General features: G+C 43.7%; 2 non-coding genes across 2 annotated transcripts; both read right to left on the bottom strand.

Annotated features, from left to right (window-relative positions):
* Positions 1–12,363: 12,363 nt before the first annotated feature.
* Positions 12,364–12,435, bottom strand: TRNAE-CUC. Its single transcript has one exon. It is a non-coding gene; the product is annotated as a tRNA-Glu (tRNA).
* A 280-nt stretch (positions 12,436–12,715) lies between these two features.
* Positions 12,716–12,821, bottom strand: TRNAL-CAA. The gene is made up of 2 exons: positions 12,784–12,821; positions 12,716–12,761 (listed from the first exon to the last, which is right to left on the bottom strand). It is a non-coding gene; the product is annotated as a tRNA-Leu (tRNA).
* Positions 12,822–21,503: the final 8,682 nt, after the last annotated feature.

Genomic DNA, 21,503 nt, shown 5'->3' with positions numbered 1-21,503 from the left:
TTTCTTCTCTTCAGCTGCTTTTTGTTCAATATCTGAGTGGTATAATTTGAATTCAAACAGATCAATCTTTCAGATGGAGTAGAAATGATCTCTGAAGGAGCCCTGAAAGTAATTAATCTCTTGGTACTAAATCAACAGTCATCTTCACTTCTCAGCACAAGAAAGCAATTAGTCTCAGAGGTGAGAACTCATTTAGGTGATCACATTAAGATTGATTTAGATAATGATATTTCACTCAAGTATCAGACTGGTGATATTGATAATAATAACTCATACATGCCTGTTTTTATTTCCTGTCTTTATGGTAACAAAATTTAAATCTTCCTGAAAAAAACTAGCATGTAGCAGCCACTGAGAGATCTGTCTTCGTCACTTTCCTAGTTTGGACATGGGGCAAGTTGGTGCAAACTGTAGTTAATATCAGCAAGGCCTTTCTTTGGCAACCATTATTTGCACAAAATATCATAAGACAAGTTTTTTTTTTTTTTTCATTCATGATTTGTATCCTTGTCACAACTTAAGACAAATTATTGAGGAGTAAACTGACAGGGTAGGAAAGTTTGCTTTGTAGAAGGAAGACATTATGTTCTAATAGCAGATGTGAAAATGTGACACATAGTTCAGTCTCAAGGCCTGCATGTGTTTATTTAGCAACTACTATTTGCATATGTAGCAGGCTATTAAAATGCATCTCTGCTGTACTTTGAATTGCCAATTTAGATACATCAGATACCACAGATCTCTCAATGCAGAATTTAGGAAGGAAGTGGCCAGGGAACTGGTCCGTGATTCCTCCCTTATGGTCAGCTTCAAATATACAAAGAACAGGATGAGTGTAGGGGTTACAGAACTCGTAAGATTGTCTTTGTCAATCTGTTTCTCTTGGGCGCCCTACCCTCACCATCTTCAAGTGGGATAGAGTTGGTTGGAGGGTGCATTCATTAGTTCCATGTTTAATTCGAAGGAGGTCTGGCTTCTGAACCAAGACTGGGTTTTGAAATTAAAATAATTGTAACTGTTGGGTACTATATTAATTTTCTATTCCTGATGTAACAAATGTAAACTAAAAATAAAATTTTTAGCTGAGCATGGGGTCACACACTGTAGTCCTAGCCATGCAGGAGGCTGAGGTGAGAGGATAGCTTAAGGCTAGGAGTTCAAGATCAGCCTGGGAAACAGCAAAACCCCATCTCTACAAAAAAAATTAAAAATTAGCCAGACATCGTGGCTCATGCCTGTAGTCCTAGCTACTCAAGAAACTGAAGTGGGAGAATCACTTGAGGCCAGGAGTTCAAGGTTACAGTGAGCTATGACTGTGCCACTGCACTCCATCCTGGGCAAAAGAGTGAGATCCTGTCTCTAAAAAAAATGATAATAAAATAAAATCCTAAGCCCTCCACTGACAGAAGAGACCCCTTGTGGCCAAGGGGTCTGCAAAAAAGTCTGCAGTCTCACTTAAAAAACAGTTCTGGCCACTATGAGGAGGGAGGTAGGACACACCTCATTTTACCCTCTTACTTTTAAATTAAAGGCACAAAAACTGACCAGGATTCATCTGAAAATAGAGATCATAAGATTGACAAAACAGACTCATTGTGGTAATGAGATATCAAATTATAAACAAGACCTGGGCCGGGTGGGGTGGCTCATGCCTGTAATCCCAGCACTTTGGGAGGCCGAGGCAGGTGGATCACAAGGTCAAGAGATCGAGACCATCCTGGCTAACATGGTGAAACCCCATCTCAACTAAAAATGCAAAAAATTAGCCGGGCGTGGTGGCGGGCGCCTGTAGTCCCAGCTACTCGGGAGACTGAGGCAGGAGAAGGGCGTGAACCCGGGAGGCGGAGCTTGCAGTGAGCCGAGATCGCGGCACTGCACTCCAGCCTGGGCGACGAGACTCCATCTCAAAAAAAAAAAAAAAAAGACCTAAGACCATGCCAGGCATGATTTAAGTCACACCTGCAGGTCATCAATCTTGTTACATAGCATTATTATCCTAACTTAAAACATTTCTTTCTGCTGATTCCAAGTTTTAGACAGAGTTTTACTAATCCAACTGAAATTAAAGAATCTGTGAATATATCTATAACCTATAAGCCCCTGCTTCAAGATAGCCCACCTCTTCAGGCCAAACCAATGTAAACATTCCATGTATTGATTTATGTATTTGCCTGTAACTCTTGCCTCCTGAAAATGTTTTAAAAAGCTACAATGAGGGGGTCAGATCACGAGGTCAGGAGTTCAAGACCAGCCTGGCCAAAATGGTGAAACCCCCCGTCTCTACTAAAAATACAAAAATTAGCTGGGTATGGTGGTGCGTGCCTGTAATCCCAGCTACTCAGAAGGCTAAGGCAGGAGAATTGCTTGAACCGGGACCCAGGAGGCGGAGGTTGCAATGAGGCGAGATGGCGCCACTGCACCCCAGCCTGGGCTACAGAGCCAGACTCTGTCTTAAAACAAAAACAAAAACAAAAAACTGTAATCTGATCACCTCAAGGGCACTTTCCCAAAACTCCTTGAGACTGTGTTTCCTTGGGCTGAAATCACTTATATTGGCTCAGAATAAACCACTTTAAAATATTTTACAGAGTTTGGTTTTTTCACAACACAGTTTAACACAAATTTGGCGCCTTACTAGCCATATGCAGAAAATGAAGCTGGACCCTACCTTTTACCATATGCAAAAATTAATTCAAGACGGATTAAATATTTAAATATAAGACCTCCAACTATAAAAATCCTAGCAGAAAACCTGGGATATACTCTTCTGGATATCAGCCTTAGCAAATAATTTATGACTAAGTGCTCAAAAGCAATTGCAACAAAAACAAAAATTGACAGGTGGGACCTAGTTAAACTAAGGAGCTTCTGCACAGTAGAAGAAACTAGGGCAGGGCGTGGTGGCTCACGCCTGTAATCCCAGCACTTTGGGAGGCCGGGGCGGGTGGATCACGAGGTCAGGAGATCGAGACCATCCTGGCTAACACGGTGAAACCCCGTCTCTACTAAAAATACAAAAAAAGTAGCTGGGCGTGGTGGCGGGCGCCTATAGTCCCAGGGGCGCCTATAGTCCCAGCTACTCGGGAGGTTGAGGCAGGAGAATCACATGAACCCGAGGGGCTGAGGTTGCAGTGAGCCGAGATCGTGCCACTGCACTCCAGCCTGGGTGACAGGGCGACAGGAGCGAGACTCTGTCTCAAAAAAAAAAAAAAAAGAAAGAAAAAAAAAGAAACTATCAGCAGAGTGCACAGTTTGGGAGAAAATACTCACAAACTATACATCTGAAAAAGGTCTAATATCCAGAATCTATAAGGAACTGAAACTGAAACAAATCAACAAGCAAAAAACAAATAACTCCATTTAAAAATGGGCACAGGGGCCGGGCGCGGTGGCTCAAGCCTGTAATCCCAGCACTTTGGGAGGCCGAGACGGGCGGATCACGAGGTCAGGAGATCGAGGCCATCCTGGCTAACCCGGTGAAACCCCGTCTCTACTAAAAAAATACAAAAAACTAGCCGGGCGCGGTGGCGGCGCCTGTAGTCCCAGCTACTCGGGAGGCTGAGGCCGGAGAATGGCGTGAACCCGGGAGGCGGAGCTTGCAGTGAGCTGAGATCCGGCCACTGCACTCCAGCCTGGGTGACAGAGCGAGACTCCGTCTCAAAAAAAAAAAAATAAATAAAAAATAAAAAAATAAAAAATAAAAATGGGCACAGGGCAGGGTGCAGTGGCACACGCCTGTAATCTCAGCACTTTGGGAGGCCGAGGCCGGCAGATCACCTGAGGTCGGGATTTCGAGACCAGCCTGAGCAACATGGTGAAACCCCGTCTCTACTAAAAACACAAAATTAGCCAGGCGTAGTGGCGCATGCCTGTAATCCCAGCTACTGAAGAGACTGAGGCAGGAGAATCACTTGCACCCGGGAGGCGCAGGTGGCGGTGAGCCGAGATCCCGCCATTGCACTCCAGCCTGGGCAACAAGAGTGAAACTCCGTCTCAAAAAACAAACTAACAAACAAACAAAACTCTTTAAAAACTAGAAACCCTCCAGGTGCAGGATATAATGCTCAAACCTGGGGATAACAGACCATATGGACAATTAGCTATATACAAATTGACAAATATATACATACATACCATTTTTTTAAGGCTCTGGATCACAAGTAAGCTTTCTAAAATACAATGCACCACATTCTGACATAAACATTCATACAGAAGGACTCAGGGGTAAGTCAACTTGAGGCTTTCTTGCCTCTGCTTCTGTCTGTTCTGTGACTCTAAAGCTATACCTTGCACTTTTTACTGCTTGTCCAAATTGTAAGACATTACAGAAACAAATCTTATTCCAAACCTTTTTAACTTATAATGGTCTATTAAGAAACTAAATGAACTAAAATTTTCTAACCTAGTACAAATGAAAATGAAGTCCATAAGACTGCCTACACCACAGCAGGCTACATGCACCAAACAGTACTCATTAAAGAAAGGACTTAAAGAAATAACAACAAAGATTGTAGAACTACTCGAGGAAGACATTGTTACAATTGTCATTTCAAATAACTTTAATAGTTCAGTATGGCCTGTCTTAAAAACAAACAGGAGCTATCGATTAACTATTGACTATAGAAATTTAAATAAAGTCTCAACTAAAATGCTAAGAGCATTACCAGATGTAGAAGAGCTCATTAATAAGATCATTAATCATAGTGACAAATTCTATACAATCATGACATGTCAGATGTGTTCTTTGCCACACCAATAAATAAAGAAAGCCAGGAATATACCAATTTTACATGGGAAGGTAAACAATACCAATTCAAAAGATTACCACAGGGATATCTAAATAGTTCAATAATAGTTCACTCCATGTTATCATCACACATAGACCAATCAAAATATACATCTGGCCGGGCGCGGTGGCTCACACCTGTAATCCCAGCACTTTGGGAGGCCGAGGCGGGCAGATCACGAGGTCGGGAGATCGAGACCATCCTGGCTAACACGGCGAAACCCCGTCTCCACTAAAAATACAAAAAATTAGCCGGGCGTGGTGGCGGCGCCTGTAGTCCCAGCTACTGGGGAGGCTGAGGCAGGAGAATGGCGGGAACCCGGGAGGTGGAGGTTGCAGTGAGCTGAGATCCGGCCACTGCACTCCAGCCTGGGCAACAGAGTGAGACTCCGCCTCAAAAAAAAAAAAAAAATATATATATATATATATATACACGCACACACACACACACACACACACACATCTATAACAAGAAAAACTTGGGACTGTGACGTGCATCCCCCAAACTGGAAAGAAACCAAGAAACCAAAGAATGACTTGGACAAGTCCAGTTCGAGAAGTAAATGAATGTATTAGGACTTAGGACTTACATACAGGGACTCCTGGATGGTGGTAGGAAAGCTGTGGAGATCCACACCACCTATCATTTCTAAACTGCTTAAGCTAATTTTCTGGCTCTTTGCCTACTGTGTTTAAGCAATGAGACTGTTTTCTCGGAAGGTTCTCAGATACTCCACAGGATGTCTGGGCTCTCAGGGACACCTGCTCCTAGGCTGGGCACCCTGGCTTTGGCTCACTGCTCAGCCTTCAGGGTTCAGGCAGCAGACGCACACCCTTAAGTAACCCAGTGGTGGACACATCATGCTACAAGTCACTAATAATATTATACACAGATAACATCATAATGGTAAATAACGACTAGGAACAAATTAAACAGGAAAAAATCCCAATTAATAACACATTTAAGATTATTGGGATAGACTATTAATACAGATAAAAACACAAGCCCAGGCAGCAACTGCAAATTTTTAGAAGTCTGATGATTATCGGAAGGGAGAAAAATCTCAACCACAGTAACAGATAAAATAAAAGCCCTTAAGCTGCCAAAAACAAACAAGAAGCACAAAGACTAACAGTTTTATCCAGATACTGGAGACGGCGTCCACCTTACTTAAACATCATCTTGGAACCAATATACCTAGAAAATCCCAAGACTTCACATAGGGACAAGAACTAAAACACTCAAAGACTACATTAGCACATTTCAAAGACTGCATTACCCATCTTCAGATTCACAACTTGGGTTGAAAGTCCTGATGAGTGATGAAAATAGAACGTGATCATTATGGACATAGAAATCAGATTCTAAATCTTCCGTCTGATTGGATTTCAGACAGCAAAATTCCCATACTCAAACAACAAATACAGCCCATTCAAAAATACGTACGGCTTATACACGAAGCCCTAACAAACACTAAGCATCTGACTGGCAACAACATTACAATAAAATGCCATATGCCTTTTCTCCACTGGATAAAATTGAGTCCTGGAAAACCAACAGGTATCCAAATTGATCCAAAACTGCTCACACGGAACAGATACATCCAGGGTGGAGACACCAGCTTTGAGGGTCAACCAGTTCTTCTCAGGGAGCAGATTCACAAAACTAAAATAGATTTGCCAGAATTTATTCTGCAGACAAGAAAAATCGTGACAATATAGGAAAATGTGTCCTGGTCGGGTTTAATGTCTTGCCTAACACCTGGTTGACGGAAGGATCAGCTTCCATGACCCAAAAGGCCAGACCCAGTGAACAGCAGCAGCACTCAGACTCCAGGACCATATAATCCTGAAGGAGTCGAATTACTCTCTCCACAGCATACAGAACTGATTGCAGTTGTTACAGCAGTTGGACACTCAGTATCAGAAAATCGAAGGAATGTATATATGTGTATATACTCACAAATTCATGAGGAGTCACAACGAAGTAGCCCCATAATCACACAAATGGAAACAAAATAATTTTAAAATTAATGACAATGACATACGGTCCAAATCTTACTGAGAGGAACTATATCAATCATCAAAGAGAATTAAGATATTTATGACACATATCAGCATACCAAAAAGATAACTTAGGCTGGGCACAGTGGCTCATGCCTATAATCCCAACACTTTAGGAGGCTGAAGTGAGAAGATTGCTTAAGCACAGGATTTGGAGACCAGCCTGGGCAACACAGCAAGACCCCTGTCTCTACAAAAGATAAGAAAAAAATTAGCCATACGTGGTGGCACACACCTGTAGTCGTAGCTACTTGTAAGGCTGAGGCAGGAGAATCGTTTGAGCCCGGAAGGTTGAGGCTGCGGTGAGCTGAGACCATGCTAGTGCACTCAAGCCTGAGTGACAGAGAAGGATCCTATCTCAAAAAACAAAAAACAAAAAGATCATTCAAAGGCCACCAATTTAATAGATAATTAGATGAATTAACAAGGAACATAACAATTGACACACAAAACGTACCCAAATTAAAGCTACACAGAAATCCACACAACTCATGAAGACGTTCATTACCACCTCTACAACTCAGAAGAAAATCAGACTATGAATGGGACATACCCCAAGTACCCCCAGGAACTATAATAAAACAGAAAGATGAATTTAAAAGTAAACAGACGCTGTGAGCAGCTTACACTCCACAAACATTCATATAATTACATAAGCAGAAAGGACATTTAGGCACACACTCACTGTTCAGATGGCTGTTAAGACAGAAATCAAAAGGTGACAAGACATCAAATTTAAAAGGCTATATAGCTAATTGTGAGCAATGTAAAACTAACCTGGAGAAATATGGATACACTAAACCATAGATACATACAAACCCAACACCTTTAACTTCTGCCCACAGATAGATTTTATAAGACCATTATATCACCCCAACCAACAAAAATATGCAGTAACAACAGTGGATACATATACAGAGATTGGCATAACAATAGTGGCGAGCCACCCGTTTGCCAAATACACCATCTTAGCCATAGAAAATTGGGCAGTGTACTATGGAGCTTCCAAAATAATTTAAAGTAACCAGGAAACTAATTTTAGATCAAAGACTACAGAAGCATTAGCAGATAAATGGGTTATACAATGGAATTTCCAAGTGTCTTTTAATTCCAGTGCAGCAGAATATAAAGAGAGATTAAATGGATTACCGAAAAGAGAACTTAAAACCTTAGACAAAATGAGCACATTCCAACAAGCTCTTAACCTGGGATGTTTTAATTTAAATAAGAAAGAAAGACTTTATAAGAGCAACCCCCACTCTCACCTTAATCAACTGCCTTTATTGGTCACAAAGGATATAGACGCTGGGCGTGGTGGTTCACGCCTGTTATCCCAGCACTTTGGGAGGCCGAGGTGGGCAGATCAGGAGGTCAGGAGATCGAGATCAGCCTGGCCAACATAGTGAAACCCTGTCTCTACTAAAAATACAAAAATTAGCCGGGTGTGGTGGCAGGCCCCGTAGTCCCAGCTACTCAGGAGGCTGTGGCAGGAGACTCGCTGGAACTCGGGAGGTGGAGGTTGCAGTGAGCCGAGATCCTGCTACTGCACTCCAGCCTGGGTGACAGAGCGAGACTCCGTCTCAAAAATAAATAAATAAATAAAAATAAAAATAAAAAAAGATATGGAAAACAATGATACAAAGAGTATAACTCATAAGGTAAGCACTACACTAAATGACAATACTATCTCCCAACAGGACATCATGGCCAATGGTTGCAGAAATACTTACTGGACTAGAGAAAAAAGAGGAAAGTTACAATTCCCCATTCTCCAACCTTTCTCCAAATTCTACTAGACCTAGATTTGTTACCACACTTTCTGCAATATTGGTGCTACACTGTTTTAGTCATTGCATTAATACTCTCCATAAAATTAATGGAAAGTGTACTTCAGTTCAATTTTACTTGCCACTAACCCCATATTTTTAACTTCAACATCACTTCTAGCCATCAGCAGAATAATCAAATACTTTACTCACTTGAGACAACGTGCCTACAAATTTGTGTAGTTTCTCGACTGATCTTATCACCTTTCTCATTCACCCTCTATTAGCCATCATAATAACACACCCTTTCTCAAGATAATGACTGTATCCGAGGATTATTTAAATTCCAAAGAGAACTATATTTCCAAGTTAATTTCTGTTCCCTGATCCAATCAGTCTCCCTAGTAATCATTTATTGCCCCTTAAATAGAATCCTTCTTCTCCCCCTCCCATAACCTGTTTTACCAGGATCCAAGCCCCCATTATTTCTGTAACCTCAAGATGGTACATAAGCTTCTGTATGGCATTGGGAGGCTGGGTCTTTATTCTGAAGGCTCCTGTGGATACATATTAAATAAATTTGTGTGCATGCTTGTAGTCCCAGCTGCTGGGGAGGCTGAGGTGTGAGGATCTCTTGAGCCTCAGAGGTCGAGGCTGCAGTGAGCCATGGGAAACTTGGCCACAATGTATACAAATGACATTTAGGCCAAGACTTTATAGAAAACATAGACAGATATGTCATCATAACTGGAAACTTCACTCTGTGATGGCGTGTAACAGAAACTAAAACAGGCTTATTTTGGACATAACCATGAAAACCACACCAATTCCTAATCATCACAGTAGCTACAGCAACATACAAAATTCCTACTAAATTTATTGTTTGCTGGGGGTCAGCATCTTCCAGAAACTCATGGTGGTCCTGGACACCGCTGGATACAAGTATTGCTTTAATAAATTACAACCAAACTTTTGTTTGTACATGTGAATATTACATGTGATTTTCGGGGACAATTAATATTCACATGTACTCACAGACTAGAGACCTATAATCTGCTACAATCTAACTCACCACAGTATTTGGACCATTTACAATCACACACAAAATGACAGAGATTATCAGCACATTATTTACATAAAAGAACCAAAAAATATGACTATATTAGACAAATTTACTAGAAAAACCAAATATGTACAAAATCATGTTGTTTTTCCAATGTGCCCAATGGAAATTCAGAATGATCCAAACTTTTATTTCAAAGATGTAGAGATAGCATACAATTTAAATCAGTTTACTGGTGGGAAACACTAGGAACTAAAATAAATATGGATAAAGTCACAAGAACAGACCCAGGTATGTCAAATTAGTTTTTCTCCATGACCCAACCATCCAGTGGGTCATGGAATATGGTTACGTGGTCAGCTCAACTCCCTATTCAACAAAATAGAACAAGACTAGTCTCCATTTACCTATATTTATAGCTAGAGACATCTCTTTTACAAAATGCAAGGTTAAACGATGGGACCCTGAACCTTGCATAATGCTGGAATAAGACATTATTCTTTTTTTTTTTTTTTTTTTTTTGAGACGGAGTCTTGCTCTGTCACCCAGGCTGGAGTGCAGTGGCCGGATCTCAGCTCACTGCAAGCTCCGCCTCCCGGGTTCACGCCATTCTCCGGCCTCAGCCTCCCGAGTAGCTGGGACTACAGGCGCCCGCCACCTCGCGCGGCTAGTTTTTTGTATTTCTTAATAGAGACGGGGTTTCACCGTGTTAGCCAGGATGGTCTCGATCTCCCAACCTCGTGATCCGCCCGTCTCGGCCTCCCAAAGTGCTGGGATTACAGGCTTGAGCCACCGCGCCCGGCCACATTATTCTTATTCTGGTCAGGATGGTCTCAATAAGACAGGATGCTAGAATAAGACACATTGCTTAAGAACACAACACTGGAAACCACAGTGGACCAAAGGAATAACAAACCCTCCACCTAAAGTGTTAGAACCTATTCTAATTAATCTATTAAGATTAATTTACAAATCAACACCTAGGAGAGTCAAAATATTTTTGATAAAAGAACAGTTTAGACCGGGCTTGGTGGCTCATGCCTGTAATCCCAGCACTTTGGGAGGCCGAGGCAGGCGGATCACCTGAGGTCGGGAGTTCGAGACTCAGCCTGACCAACATGGAGAAATCCCGTCTCTACTAAAAATACAAAATTAGCAGGGCGTGGTGGTGCATGTCTGTAATCCCAGCTACTCCGCAGGCTGAAGCAGAAGAATCGCTTGAACCAGGGAGGCAGAGGTTGCTGCGAGCCGAGATCACGCCATTGCACTCCAGCCTCGGCAACAAGAGTGAAACTCCATCTCAAAGAAAAGAAAAGAAAAAAAAAAGAGAACAGTTTAAAGTCACATATATTCAAGCACAATGTATACAGCTCTAGGAACAAGGATGTGACAAACAGCTCATTTTACCAGACTTACCACCACTAGATAAATAGATAAATATTATTTAAGAAAATTTCTATAATATTTGTAGCAATTTGAATTATTTGAAACTAGTCATTTCAGCAGTACAAGAAGCAGAAATTCAGGAAGTTAAAACAGGCCTATTTGATTTTAAACACTGTGTAAAACACAAACGTGCATGGACCTGGTTCTGTCTGATCATGTAGAGTGTATGATAGCACAGCCTTTGCCTGGAGATCTGAAAAAGGTACCCAGAGAGAAATAAAACTTCGGAAAACAGTAACAAATTAGGAGTATAGGCTCATAATATTACAAAATGTTAAGATAGAACTTAAATGTGATTTAGGAGTTTTTAATTATTAAAATAATTTTCACAGGCTTCCCAAATTTAAAAAAATGGGCAATAAAAAACTTAGAATAAAAACTAAAAGCATCTATAAAATACATTTTAAGACCAATTGGGGAAAATTAGAATGTAGACTAGCATATGATAGCATGTTAATGTCCATTTTCTTAGGTGTGACATGGAATAATGTCATATCTGCGACTTGCAAGTTGGGGGGAACGTTTCACAGATCTCAACTTTCTTTTTTTTTGAGACGGAGTCTCGCTCTGTCGCTGGGAGAGCAGTGGCCGGATCTCAGCTCACTGCAAGCTCCGCCTCCCGGGTTCACACCATTCTCCTGCCTCAGCCTCCCGAGTAGCTGGGACTACAGGCGCCCGCCGCCTCGCCCGGCTAGTTTTTTGTATTTTTTAGTAGAGACGGGGTTTCACCGTGTTAGCCAGGATGGTCTCGATCTCCTGACCTCGTGATCCGCCCGCCTCGGCCTTCCAAAGTGCTGGGATTACAGGCGTGAGCCACCGCGCCCGGCCATACAGATCTCAGAAGCACCTAATCTCTTTCCATAGCGACAATTACCCAAGCGTCGTCGTTAAGGAGCTAGGACCGGCCCTGACCCGCCCCTTTGGACACCTAGAGAGACTTTTTGAAGCCTGTGACATAATTTTAAGACCAGCCATTTTTGGCATCCCCAGAGCTATCTTTCTGGATCATTTTGTGCTGTTGGCATTCTTTCTCCGTTCTTAAGATATGCATGAGTAAAGACATTGACTACATAGACTGCACTCATAAACCGTAGTAGAGTCCATTTCAGGTAACTACTCTGCAAAATAAGGGAACCAGATGCACTTTGCCCTTTGTTTAGAGATCGTCACAGCTGACTCTAGGAGAATTGCCTATGGGTTAGCAATAGAGTCTTTAAAACAACTTTAAAAGGCTTTCTTTCCCTGACCGGGAATCGAACCCGGGCCGCGGCGGTGAGAGCGCCGAATCCTAACCACTAGACCACCAGGGAAGCCATGGTAAGTAGCTTAGCAACATTCGATACTAAATAAATACCCTGTGACGTTATCCTATAGAGGCGTAGGATTGGACGCGGTTTTCTCGCGATATTTGGGAATACGCTGACCGCGCTTGGCTCCCCTTGGTAGTATCCCCCGGCTGCGGCAGATAGGGAAAACTAGGCAGCAAAGATGAGTTGTAACCTTCGTCCTGGAGAAGACAATAAAATACCAACAGAGTCAGGGGAAATTCTGGGGTTTCTTCAAGGGAATAAAATGTTACTAAAACGGATGTGTCAGAAGTGGGATTCGAACCCACGCCTCCATCCGGAGACCAGAACGCCCGTAGGCAAGGTGCTTACCTTGAGTCTGGCGCCTTAGACCACTCGGCCATCCTGACACTCGGAAGCGAAGCGCTTGTCACTTACTCTCGTAATTGTGTGCACTGGTGTCGGCCTGTCGCGTCACACCCGTGTTGCGGCCGCGGGAATCCTGCTGACTGGTCGCGACTTTTCAGCGCTTCCTGTTCCCGGCGGAGCTCTGGAGAAAGCCGCGGCTGCAACGTAGCCCGGTGTGGCCCATAGCGCCCTCCCGGGCCGGGAATCGAAGCTAACGACCGGGGGTTAGTGACCGTATGCCAGCGCCTGGCCCGGCAAACGCAGGACGATGCCTGAGACAGGCAAAGCACCAGCTTCCGCCTCACACTCCGGCCCTCGCTGGGGAAAGTGTCTGACAAGCAGTTACTACTTGGAAAGTAGTTGGAAAAACGGTTGCCACAAAGTGACAGACGGATGCTTTTGTTTGTCTTCATTATCATCATGCTGATAGCGGCTTTCTGCTTGATTGTTCCTGCGCATACCCTCCCCTCAAGGTCCACGGCGCCCCTCCAGGAAACCACACAGATACGGTTGGCGGTAACGGCGGGATCGGGAAGTCCCAGGTCGGAGGGGCCTGGCGGGCCTGGGCTGAGGTGAGGGCAGTCAGGCTGCGTTTACACAGCAGTGAACGGGGCTTCAGCGTCCAGTGGGAAGGCCCGGGACTCGCACTGCAGAGCAGCTCTGGCAGGGTCCTCCCGGCTGGCTGTGAGGTTGCCTGTGAGCCCGGATACCACTCATCCAGGCACTCGTTCCTTTTTTTTTTTTTTTTTGAGACGGAGTCTCGCTGGGCTCCCAGGCTGGAGTGCAGTGGCCTGATCTCGGCTCACTGCAAGCTCTGCCTCCCGGGTTCACGCCATTCTCCCGCCTCAGCCTCCCAAGTAGCTGGGACTACAGGCGCCCGCCACCACGCCCGGCTAGTTTTTTTTGTATTTTTAGTAGAGACGGGGTTTCACCATGTTAGCCAGGATGGTCTCGATCTCCTGACCTCGTGATCCACCCGCCTCGGCCTCGCAAAGTGCTGGGATTACAGGCTTGAGCCACCGCGCCCGGCCTGGCACTCGTTCCCTTAACACTGAGTGTCCACTGCGAACACAACGGTACATACACAAAGCCCCTACTAGGTGAGCTGACTTGCTAGGGAAGGAGATAACCAGCACAATGACATGTACGGAGTGAGGAAAAAACAAAAGCAATGAAGCGGTGGAGACGTTCTATTTTTAGACTGGGCAGTTAAGTAAGGCCTCACTAAACTGACTTTTGCTAAAATTTTTTCAAAAACTAAAATATATGTCATGCAAATATAAAATCCACATGTGTCAAGATTTTATTCCATTAGCTAATGATGAAAGATAGTAATTTTAAAGAGAAAAATTATTCTGATACTCGTTCAAACAGCAAGGGAGAATTTTATTCAGACCGTTACAATAGGGGTGAGAGATTGGGCTCAACTCCAAATCAACAAAGACAGCCAGAAATTTAAAGCCAAGGAGCAGAGTGTGGGGGTATCAGTGGATGGAAAATTACTAAGAGAATGGGCCAAGTGGGGTAGCTCAGGCCTGTAATCCCAGTGCTTTGGGAGGCCTAGGCAGGAGGATCACCTCTGCTCAGGAATTTGAGACTTCAGTGAGCTATGATCAAGCTCACTTTCAAAGAAATTTGAAATTTCAAAGAAAGAAAATTACTAATAGAATATATTAAGGGTACGGGAGAAGGAAAGAAGGAAGGAAGGGAGGGAGGAAAAATGACTAATAGGAGTAGGGGCTATAAGCTAAACAGGCCTTAAAAGATTCTTACTTAATGGAGGCCAAAGACTTAGACATCAAAGGTGAGAAATTCAAAGGTGAGAAATGAGTAACTTGATCAATATCAAGGCTGGCGGAATTCACACTAAACTGAATAGCAGGACTGTTTGCTAAGACGACTTTACAGGCCAAAGACAGGATAGGGGCCAAAGTGGAGGCCTAATCAAAAAGAGGAATCAGAGGAGTCTGACTAAAATTTGGTCAAGGAAGGTTTTTGTCAGTGACCTATACAAAGTTATCAATGTTACAACTAATTAAAAGGAGAATTTCAAGAGACTTTTAAAATAATAATTCAGCCAAATGAAGGCTGAAAAGAGGTTGCTAACAGATTAAAGTTGGGTTAATATCCTGAGTAATAAACTGTGATATTGGAAGTTGGGATTTCTACTTCAGGGTTATCTTTTCTTTGCCAGAGATAAATCAGTTGTGTCTCTTGACAAATTTTATTTGTATTGCTATCCTTGGTCTTGCTCTCAGACAGAAACCATTTTCCTTACTATTAGTTTTCTAAAAGTTAACCTCTACCTCACTACCAAGCTGCAAAATAGCCAAGTCAATAAAAACTAATAAAGGTGCACATACCAATGGAAACAATCCCACAAAGGGATTGATGGCTATTATGGTTATTTCCATATCTTACCCATGTGAATAATGCTGCAATAAACATGAGAGTGGAGGCATCTCTTCAACACGATGATTTCAATTACTTTGGATATATACCCAGTAGTGGGAGTGCTGGATCATATGGTAATTTTGTTTAAGTTTTATGAGGAGCTTCCATATTGTTGTCTATAATAGCTGTACTAATTTACATTCCCACCAACAGTGTGCAAGATTTCCCTTTTCTCCTCATCCTCACCAATGCTAGTTATCTTTCGTCTTTTTGATAATAGCCATTCTAACAGATGGAAGGTAATATCTCTTTTTTTTTTTTGAAACAGAGGTTCGCTCTTGTCACCCAGGCTGGAGTGCAGTGGCAAAATCTAGGCTCACTGCAACCTCCACCTCCCGGGTTCAAGCGATTCTCCTGCCTCTGCCTCCTGAGTAGCTGGGATTACAGGCATGCCCCACCACACCTAGCACAATTTTGTTTTTAGTAGAGACAAGGTTTCACCAAGTTGGAAAGGCTTGTCTTGAACTCCTGACCTCAGGTGATCCACCTGCCTTGGCCTCTCAAAAGTGCTGGGATTTATGGGCGTGAGCCACAGGGCCTAGCCAGAAGGTAATATCTCATTGTGGTTTTAATTTGCATTTCCCTGATGATTCCTGATATTAAGCATGTTTGCATATAGCTGTTGGCCATTTGTATGTCTTCCCTAGAGAAATGTCTATTCAGATTCTTTGCCTATTATTTAAGTGGGTTATTTGTTTTCGTATCATTGAGCAGTTTCTTTTTGATTCTGTACAAATTTTGGGATTGTTTTTTCTTCCCCAAAGGTATTTAAGGATTGCTTTTTCTATTTCTGTGAAAACTATCATTGGAATTTTTATAGGGATTGCATTGAATCTGTAGATTGCTCTGGTAGCATGGACATTTTAATAACATTGATTCCTCCAATCCATTAACATGAAATATCTTTCCATTTACTCATTTCTTCTTCAATTTCTTTCATTAATCTTTTATAGTGTTTAGTGTAAGCTCTTTCGCTTCATTGGTTAAATTTATTCTTAAGGCCGGGCGCGGTGGCTCAAGCCTGTAATCCCAGCACTTTGGGAGGCCAAGACGGGCGGATCACGAGGTCGGGAGATTGAGACCATCCTGGCTAACACGGTGAAACCCCGTCTCTACTAAAAAAATACAAAAAACTAGCTGGGCGAGGTGGCGGGCGCCTGTAGTCCCAGCTACTCGGGAGGCTGAGGCAGGAGAATGGCGGGAACCCGGGAGGCGGAGCTTGCAGTGAGCTGAGATCCGGCCACTGCACTGCAGCCTGGGCGACAGAGCGAGACTCCGTCTCAAAAAAAAAAAAAAAAAAAAAAAATTATTCTTAAGTATTTTATCTTTTTTTAGCTATTGTAAATGAGATTGTTTTCTTGATTTGTTTTCGGGATAGTTTACTGTTACTGTGTAGAAATGCTACTGATTGTGTATATTGATCCTCCAACTTTACTGAATTAATTTATTAGTTCTAACAGACTTTTTCAATGTAGCCCTTAGGGTTTTCTATATATGAGATAATGTATTCTTCTGCTGTTGGATGGAATGTCCTGTGTACATGTGTTAGGTCCATTTGGTCTAGAGTTTAGTTTATGTCTGATGTTTCCTTATTGATTTTCTGTCTGGATTATCTGTCCATTGCTGAAAGTGGGGTGTTTAATTCCCCTACTCTTATTATATTGCAACCTGTATCTCCTTTTACCTCTATTAATATTGCTTTATATATTTAGGTATCCCAATGTTGAGTGAATATATATTTATAATTGTATCTTTTTGCTGAATTGATCCCTTTATTTTTATGTAGTGACCTTATTTGTCTCTTTTTACAGTTTTTGACTTAAGGTTTTAAAGTTTATTTTATCTAAGTATAGCTGATCTTGCTGTCTTTTGGTTTTCATTTGCCTGGAGTATCTTTTTTTATCCCTTTACTTTCAGTATAGGTGTGTCTTCAGAAGTGAAGTGAGTCCTTTGTAGGCAACATACAGTTGGGACTTTTTTGTTTTTTTTAATTTATTCAGCCACTTTATGTGTTTTAATTGGAAAATTTAATCCATTCATATTCAAGTATTTTGAATTCTTTTTAAGCAATTTATACATCTCCATCTTTTAGAGTCAGTCACTGGTGCTTTATTTTGTCCCCTTGGTGATGCATATTTTTTTTTTAGAGATGGAGTCCCGGTCTCTCACCCAGGCTGTAGTACAGTGATATGATCTTGGCTCACTGCAACCTCTGCCTCCTGAGTTCAAGCAATTCTCCTGCTTCAGGCTCCCGAGCAGCTGGGACTACAGACATGCACCACCACACCTGGCTAATTTTTGTATGTTTTAGTAGAGATGGGGTTTCACCATATTGGCCAGGCTGATCTTGAACTCCTAACCTCAAGTGATCCGCCCTCCTTGGCCTCCCAAAGTGCTGGGATTACAGGCGTGAGCCACCACGCCCAGCCGGTGATGCATATTTCTAATTGTTCTTGATTCTTCCATGCATTGGTGTGTGCATATTTGAAGAAATAGCTACTTATTCCATTTTTTGAAGACTTGATTATCTAAAAACACCCTTTATCTATCAGTCAGCCTGTCCAGAAATTCTGGGCAGGCTGCCTGTTGTGGCCAATGGGTGAACTTGCTGCTTAAGTCCTCGGGTTGGCTGGTCTAGTGACTGGATGAACGGGCGGGCAGGACTGAAGGCTGGATCCACTAGGGTGGACCTGTTGATTGGATTTGCTGGGGTGGACCTGGAACCTGTGTCCTTTGTGGCAAACCTGAATCCCAGGTCTACAAGGGCTGACTTGCCACTGGAGTGGGCCTTGAGCCTGAGTCTGCAGGGACCAGCCAGATACTGAGATGGGGCTGGAGTCTGTGTCCCCGAGCCTAAGTCCATAGGAGTAAACCTATGTCCTGAGTTCACAGAGGCTGGCTTGGAGGCCTGAATCTGCAGCAGTATCACTGGATCCTCTGTCCACAGAGGCTGGCCTGGCTCCAGGGTCTGCTGGGGTGGCCTGGACCCCAACTCCACTGGAGCCTGGGATTATACGTACTTACCAGGTACCTGGATCCACGGGGGCTGGCCTGAAGCCTAGATCTACAGGGGTTGGCCTGAAGGCTAAGGGGGTGTGTGTGTGTGTGTGCTCTTTTGGAGACTAGGTCTTTAATGTCTAAGGGTGTTGACCTGGTGCTGGAGGCTAGATGTGCTAACTTGGCTCTGGGGTGGGCCTGAAGCCTGGAGCTGCAGAGACAGGCCTAGGACCTTGGGCTACCGGGGTCAGCGTGACCCTGGGGTATGTCTGGAGACTGAGTCTATAGGGCCTGGCCTGGTGCTTGGGTGAGCTTGAAGGCCTGTGCCACTGGTGCTGACCTGGTGCTGGAGTGGGCCCAGAGGCCAGAGACTGAGTCCCTGGTCTGGAACCTGGGGATGCAGGATCCAGCTTGGGGCCAGGCACGCTTGAAGGCTCAGACCTCATGTACTGGCCTAGAGTCTGGGGATATGGGGGCCTTCCTGGTGCTGGATTTGACTTGGGTGGGCTCAGTGTTAGGGTCCAAGGCAAAGTCCAGTGCTCACTTCTCTCTTCTTTCTCCAAGTGGAAAGTATCTCTCTCTGCTGTGCTGCTTGAGGTTGAAGAACGGGTGATGTAGGCAAATGTAAAACTGTCCTTCCTACCATCTTCGATGCCCCTCTTCCTTTTTGTGTTTTTTGTTTGTTTGTTTTGACAGCGTCTGGCTCTTTCACCCAGGCTGGAGTACAGTGGTGCAATCCTGGCATCTTGACTCACCACACCTTTGCCTCCCAGGCTCAAGCCATCCTCCCACTTCAACCCTTTGAGTAGCTGGAACTACAGGTGTACACCACCACACCTAGATAATTTTTGTATATTTTTTGTAGACATGGGGTCTCCTGAACTCAACCAATCCACCTGCCTCAGCCTTCCAAAGTGCTCAGATTACAGGCATGAGCCACCATGCGCGGCCAATGCCGCTCTTCTTATTTCTTTGCTATATCCAGGTGCTGTGGTCTGTGGTCTCTCGTCTGGTTTCCTTACTTCTTTTTTTTTTGGGGCAGAGTTTTACTCTTGTTGCCCAGATTGGAGTGCAATGGTGCAATCTCAGCTCACTGCAACCTCCGCCTCCCGGGTTCAAGCAGTTCTCCTGCCTCAGCCTCCCTAGTAGTTGGGATTACAGGCATGTGCCACCTACACTGGCTAATTTTGTATTTTTAGTAGAGACGGAATTTCTCCATGTTGATCAGGCTGGTCTCGAACTCCCAACCTCAGGTGATTCCTCCTGCCTCAGCCTCCCAAACTGCTGGGATTACAGGCATGAGCCACCATGCCGGGCCATGGTTTCCTTACTTCTTGTGAAAATATTTTCATTTGTGAATAGTAGTTCAAATTGATGTATCTACAGGGGTATAGGAAATGGAGAATCCTGGACCGGGCACAGTGGCTCATGCCTGTAATCCCAGCACTTTGGGAGGCTGAGGCAGGAGGAATCACCTGAGGTCGGGAGTTTGAGACCAGCCTGACCAACATGGTGAAACCCTATCTTTATTACAAATACAAAAAATTAGCTGGGTATGATGGCACGGGCCTGTAATCCCAGCTACTCGGGAGGCTGAGTCAGGAGAATTGCTTGAACCCGGGAGGTGGAGGTTGCAGTGAGCCAAGGTCGCAGCATTGTACGCAAGCCTGGGTGACAGAGCAAGACTCTGTCTCAAAAAAAAAAAAAAAAAAAAAAAAAGAAAGAAAGAAAGAAATGGAGAATCCTTTTCTGTCATCTTGTTCTATCCCTAAGGTGGTCAATTTTTTATCACTTTGGAGTCCTGTCTGAAGGGAGAAAGTGAAAAATGGAGGAGGGTTGTTTTCTATTACCCTCATATCCTAATGCTTCTGGTGGCCTATTTGGCCTTCAAACCCTGCTGGCCAGCCTGACCTCACCTCCCTGTCTCCCATACGCCCCAGCAAGCTTGGTGCCTTTTCCTAAAGGTGCTTGATCTGTCTTTGTTCCTTTTACCTTGCCCAGAAAACTCCCTTGCTCTAGCTGAGCCCCATGGACCAGGGATGCTGCAGAGAATAAAACAAATTATCTGTCCTCAAGATGCTCAGATTCCAGTAGAAAGACCTAGAATAAATAAAATAATTATTTGGTGGGGATGGGTAGTGATACTTACTGTTGAGAAAAATAACGCATAGAAAGAGGTTAGGGAGAGATGCAAGTGCTTCAGAAGGTCTCTCAGTATGTGGCATTTGAGCAGAAATTTCAAGAGTCAAGGAGTGACTAGATAAAATATCTGAGGGAAGAGGGCTCCAGGGAAAGAGAAGAGCAGAAGAAAATGCCAACAAGGAATGCAAAACAGACAATATGCTGAAACTGAGTGAGAGGGCCTGGTGCTAGCCTCTGGATTGACAATGAGCGAAAAGGAAGGTTTTGAGCTGTGTGATAAGATCTTTCCTGCTTTTCAAGGATCCCCTGAGCTGGTTATGGTGGTTCATGCCTGTAATCCTGACTCATGCCGTAATCCCAAAGCTTTGGGAGGCCAAGGAGGGAGGATCACTTGTGCCAGGAGTTTGAGACCAGCCTGGACAAACATAGCGGGAGGCCATCTCTACAAAAAATTTAAAGAATTTGCTGGGCATGTTGGCACATACCTATAGTCTCAGCTACTTGGGAGGTTGAGATGGGAGGATTGCTTGAGCCAGGACTTCAAGGATGCAGTGAGCTGTGATTGTGCCACTGCATTCCAGCCTCAGTGATGGAACAAGATACTGTCTCAAGAAAGAAAAACAAAAAGGATCCTCTGGCTGCTGTGTGGAGGGTAGACTCTAGAATACAAGAGTAAAGCAGCGAGAACAGTTGAGAGGTGCTGCAAGCCACATTGGTCTGGACTGGATGGAAGCAGGCCGGGTGGTGAGCAAGACTTGAATTCTGGGTGTATTTTGCAGGTAGAGCTAATAGGATTTGTTGATGTGCAAGAAGTAAATGAGCCACAAAAAGGATTTTTTGGCCTGAGCAATAGAAGGAAAAACCTCATCAGTTACTGACAAAGGGAAGGCTAAGGGGAGGCAGATTATGGAGGAGAGAGAGTTCAGTTTGACCTTCCAGTTTGAGATACCTAATAGATATGTCAAGTAAGCAGTGAGGAACAATCCTCTGGAGTCCAGGGCAGAGGTGATGCTTTGTGATCAAGTCCTGTCCATTTAGTTTTCAAGGTAAAGCATCTTTCATTATGGTCTGGCCTAGGGGAAAAAGCATGG

The sequence above is a fragment of the Theropithecus gelada genome, chromosome 1 (genome assembly GCF_003255815.1).
Source record: "Theropithecus gelada isolate Dixy chromosome 1, Tgel_1.0, whole genome shotgun sequence".
Lineage (NCBI taxonomy): Eukaryota > Metazoa > Chordata > Mammalia > Primates > Cercopithecidae > Theropithecus > Theropithecus gelada.
Note: the sequence above shows the minus strand (reverse complement) of the source record. Positions and strands in the feature narration are given on the sequence as shown.